Here is a 5,221-nt window from a genome sequence, read left to right on the forward strand (position 1 = left end):
AATCCCTTGAATCTATTTGTGCATTCACCACATTTAACCGATGAGCTCTCCTAGTGATGCTCCTCCTCCCTGCCTCTACCTTCACACGTGTCATCACAGTTGGCCTTTTTGTGCATGTCCCCTGTGGGACTTATACTCAGGTGATGCCATGTCCTGAGGTATGTGGGTGGCAAGTCTGGGCAGGTTGCTCCCAGCAGAGCTGCTCCCACTAACAGCCAAATAGGGGAACCTATGCCCCCTGTGAGGCTTTCCTGGTGGCTCAGACAGTAAAGAATCTTCCTGCAATGCAGGAGACCTGGGTTCGATCCCTAGGGTGGGAAGATCCCCTGGAGGAGGGCATGGCAACCCACTCCAGTATTCTTGCTTGGAAATCCCCATGGCCAGAGGAGCCTGGCGGGCTACAGTCCATGGGGTTGCAAAGAGTCAGACATGACTGAATGACTAACTATTGCCCCCTGCAGTAGAAGTGTTGAGTCTTAACAACTGGACCGCCAGTTCAGTTCAATTCAGTCGCTCAGTGGTGTCCAACTCTGCGACCCCACGGACTGCAGCACGGCAGGCTACCCTGTCCATTCCAAACTCCCAGAGCTTGCTCAAACTCACGTCCATCAAGTCGGTGATGCCATCCAACCATCTTATCCTCTGTTGTCCCCTTCTCCTGCCTTCAATCTTTCCCAGCATCAGGGTCTTTTCAAAGGAGTCAGTTCTTTGCATCAGGTGGCCAAAGTATTGGAGTTTCAACTTTAGCATCAGTCCTTCCACTGAATATTCAGGACTGATTTCCTTCAGGACTGACTGGGGTTGGATCTCCTTGCTGTCCAAGGGACTCTCAAGAGTCTTCTCCAACACTATAGTTCAAAAGCATCATTTTCAGCGCTCAGCTTTCTTTATAGTCCAACTCTCACATCCATACATGACTACTGGAAAAACCATAGCTTTGACTAGATGGAGCGCCAGGGATGTCCCAAACTACCTCTCGTCTTAATCCTTGTGATTCATGGGGACTGACCTTGCTCTCTCCTTGACTGCACTGGCCAATCAGCATGTTGCATCTCTCAGTCAAGTGAAAGCATGAGACTCAAGATGGGCCAGTTTAGAGCTAATTTAGCGCTTTCACTGCAGTTTTTGGGGATAAGACTCCTGTGGTGGCTAGGCTGGTAATTCTGGAGTTGTTGGAGGCCATCATTGTTACCATCTCCAGGGAGAAGCTGCTTGAGGGGGTGCAGCCTTCACAGAAGAAAGCCTAGCTGAGAGATGAAGATAAAATATGGATGTCATCGCGTGTGCCCCTGGAACCAACCATGCCTGAAGCTGATTTGCATTGAAACTTACAGAAGTCCATAAATTCGTTCTTTGCTGAAGCTAATTTGAGTTGAGCTTGGGTTACTAACAGCGAGAAATATTTACTGGCAGCCCATGCCTCATCTACCCTGCTGCCAGGCACACGTGGGTCAGAGAACAAACGTTTGTTGATTGAATGAGTGACTCCATGTGTGGGAATAAATAAGACTTGAGAAACAACCCCCGTGAGCTCTCGAAGAGTTTAGATGAGGTAGTAATACTGGGAAGGCCCATAAATAAGAAAATGGGCTTTAAAAAAATTCCTTTTGCTAAATTTAAATTCTAAAGCTAAACAAGACATCAGAGAAGGTGATGGCACCTCACTCCAGTACTCTTGCCTGGAAAATCTCATGGATGGAAGAGCCTGGTGGGCTGCCGTCTATGGGGTCACACAGAGTTGGACACGACTGAAGCGACTTAGCAGCAGCAGCAGCAGCAAAAGAGACATAGGAAAGCTCACCCACTGCCGTTCAGTTTTGTTCTTTTTGCTTTTAGACCGTCAAGTCATCCTCATTAAACTAGGAAGGTAACTTAAAACCCAGCCACCTGCCCCCTAGAGGAATGGAGTCCAGACAAACACGCACAAGACTTTCTCTTCGACAACTTTCCAAGGATATTTTCCTTTGCACTCATTTTTATGAAAAGCGAGCTGACATAGGTGCTAACAAATCCCAAGAGTGCCACCCAGCTGACAATGATTTGAACTAAACATAACATTTGAATGTTTTTGTCTTCGAATTTTTTTATGCATAAAAAAAGTAATATGGGACTTCCCTGGTGGTCCAGAGGCTAAGACTCCATGCTCCCATTGATCCCTGGTCAGGGAACTAGATCTCGCATGCTGCAACTAAAATAGATCCCATGAGTTGCAACTGAGACCTGGTGTGGCCAAAAAGAAAGTAATATGTATATTGATTAAAAAAAATTTTTTTTCGGCTGCTCCATATGATTTGCAGCCCCCAGCAGTGAAAGTACAAAGCCCTAGCCACCAGACAGCCAGAGATTTCCCTGCATTTGATTTTTAAATTACCAAAGGTCCAGAAGAACAGAAGGGCAGGATCCTTTCCACCTCTGACTGAGGCACCAGTTGCCTTCTCCAGAGGCAGCCACATAGCCAGGTTCTCTTGTCACTTTTTAGAGATTCTCAGCCTATATAAGTTCTATCAGCCAAGCCTCTTGACTGCAAGCAACAGAGACGCTAGCTTACACTGCAAAGGGGTTTACTGGAAGACTATGAGGAGCTTATGGAATCAGTAAGAAGGATAAAAACTGACGGGAAATGAGGGAGCATAGAAAGAGCCAACTCCTTGGAAAAGACCCTGATGCTGGGAAAAATTGAAGGATAAAGGAGAAGGGGCAACAGAGGATGAGATGGTTAGATAGATTCACCTACTCAACGGACACGCATCTGAGCAAACTCCGGGAGATGGTGAAGGACAGGGGAACCTGGCATGCTGCAGTCCATGGGGTCGCAAAGAGTTGGACACAACTGAGCGACTGAACAACAAAGCATGGAAAATTCTGCCCAGGTCAATGTCGCTACCACCACTGGACACGTGGAGAGCCGGATCATATCCCTGCCTGAGCGCTCAGTCGCTGATTCCTGACCAGCAGAGTAGATCCAAACTCACTGTACGTTGATTTCAGCATTTTTGAGTCAAGAACTGAAACTCCTGGGCAGGAACGTCTAATTGCCCAGGTTATCTGCCTCCACGGTCAGGTGGTGGAGAGAAATTCTCTTTATTTGTAATTTTGAGAAATTTTGCTAAATTTCTTTCCAAGAAAGTGACTGTTTCAGTCTCTGCTTCTAACAGCAGTCCAGAAGAATTTATCTTGCCCCCAAAGGTGCCAAGAGAGCATAGAGTAGGATTTTGAATCAACAGTGGATGACTGAATACACATTGTGAGAAAGATTAAAAACATCTGAGAGTTGTTGGTCCAAATCCCAACAGAATTCAGAGATTCTAGCCTGGTCCTGCATAAGAAGAGAAAAAAGTCGCCAGGATAACAGAGGTGTAATTGGCCCCCCGTGGCACTTAGGGGATCCCTTTGACAATCAGCCTGTGATGGAGGGGCAGGGTCGGATTTGTTTTTATCTCTATTGTTAAGCCTTGAGTTTCGAACTCATTAGAGAAGAAATCATGAGGGTACCAATTCTCAAAGGGCCCATTAAGATTTGACTTCGGGGAATGGGCTTTTGAATTGCCAAGCCAAACGAAACCATAAATGTAATGGTAGCATGGTACTGCTGTGTCTAAGTAGCATAAGAAATGAATCAGTTGAGTGACTTTCTTCCAAAGTGATTTTCTTCCAAAACAAGGAATCCGGAAGTACGTAGCTGCTGTTGCTGGGTGAAGGATATATCAGAGCTGGCCAGCTACTCTGTGGTCATCTTGGCCTTTCTTTCACGGTGCAACAAAGTGGCTGCTGCAGCTCCTTGTGCCATGTCAGCGTTCAAGGCAGGAAGAGGTCGGGGAAGGGCTGGAGCCAAGTTTCGTCCGTCCCTTTTATCAGGAAAGCAAACGTATTCCTGGAAATCCAATAGCATAGTTGGCAGCCACAGCTGCAGAGGATCTTTCCAACTTCTAAAATAGGAGGAAGAAGAGAATCAGAGGTTGGAAACAGTAGCTGGCTCAGCCAACTGGCTATATCTGTCCTAAGAAACATAAAAAAGCCATAGTGTTTTGGAATATTGAAAGCTCTTGTCTTTCCTTCAGTTCTTGCACCTGACGGGCACTGCCATAATTTTTCATGCCTGTATACGTCTACAGGAGACTTAATAGTAAGTCACTATGTGAGTTATTAAGGGTTATTAAAACGCTGTATTTGTGAACTAAAATTAGCCCATTTATCCCCGCCAGTGTTCTGCCAAGTCAGTCTGGCTGCCACTCAATGCTTGATGGCTTTGCCTTTGCACAAATAGCTGAAATTCCTACAGTTTAAGGAAAAGACACTTTGTTATCGAAGTTATCTTAAATTAGTTATGGTTCTCAGGACCTGCTTCTATTTCCTGTATACAAAAAGATATTGCACCTTCTTGTGATTGAATCGTGGCTTCCAAGAAGGTATGTTCCAGTCCTAACCCTCCTCCTGGTGTGACCTTATTTGGAAATAGGGGCATTGCGGTGTAATTAAATAAGATGAGATCATCCCGGGCTAGGGTGGGTCCTAAGCCAATGATTGGAATCTTTCTAAGAAGAGAAAACAGACCTTTGTGCGCTGTTTATGGGAATGAAAATGGCGCAGCCACTGTGGAAGCTAGTTTGGCACCTCCTCAAAAGTTAAGCATAAAGGGACCTCTGGCCAAGGAGTTGTGCTCCTGGGTATACAGTAGGCTCTCCGTGTCAGTGAAACCTCCATCCTTGGATATGGAGGGCTGACTGTAGGTGACTTTAACATCTTTGGATTTTCATATCCAAGGGGCTGGCGGGATGATGGTGGTCCTGGAACCAATCAATTGATTGGTTGATTATCTACCCAAGGTAATTGAAAACAAATTTTCAAAGACACAAATGTTCATAGCAGGAGTATTCACACAAGCCAAAAAAAAAAAAAAAAAGGCAGAAATAACCCAAATGTCCATCAACTCATGAACAAATAAACACAATGTATTATATTGGTACAACAGACTACTAACCAGTCACAAAAAGGAATGAAGGGGAATTCCTTGGAGGTCTGGTGGTTAGGACCCTGCACTTCCACTGCAGGGGGCACGAGCTCAATCCTTGATTGTGGAACTAAGATCCTGCAAGCCATATGGAGTGGCCAAAAAAAAAAAGGACTGAAGTACTGATCCATGCTACAACAAACATGTATGAACCTTGAAAACATGCTCAGTGAGAGAAATCACATGCAAGAAAGGCCACTTACTGCATGATTC

General features: G+C 45.4%; 1 long non-coding RNA gene across 1 annotated transcript; it reads right to left on the minus strand.

Annotated features, from left to right (window-relative positions):
• Positions 1-1,942: 1,942 nt before the first annotated feature.
• LOC129626048 (uncharacterized) lies at positions 1,943-4,872 on the minus strand. Its single transcript, XR_008701721.1, has 2 exons — positions 4,375-4,872; positions 1,943-3,926 (listed from the first exon to the last, which is right to left on the minus strand). It is a non-coding gene; the product is annotated as an uncharacterized LOC129626048 (long non-coding RNA).
• Positions 4,873-5,221: the final 349 nt, after the last annotated feature.

This window comes from Bubalus kerabau, chromosome 13 (assembly GCF_029407905.1).
Source record: "Bubalus kerabau isolate K-KA32 ecotype Philippines breed swamp buffalo chromosome 13, PCC_UOA_SB_1v2, whole genome shotgun sequence".
Lineage (NCBI taxonomy): Eukaryota > Metazoa > Chordata > Mammalia > Artiodactyla > Bovidae > Bubalus > Bubalus kerabau.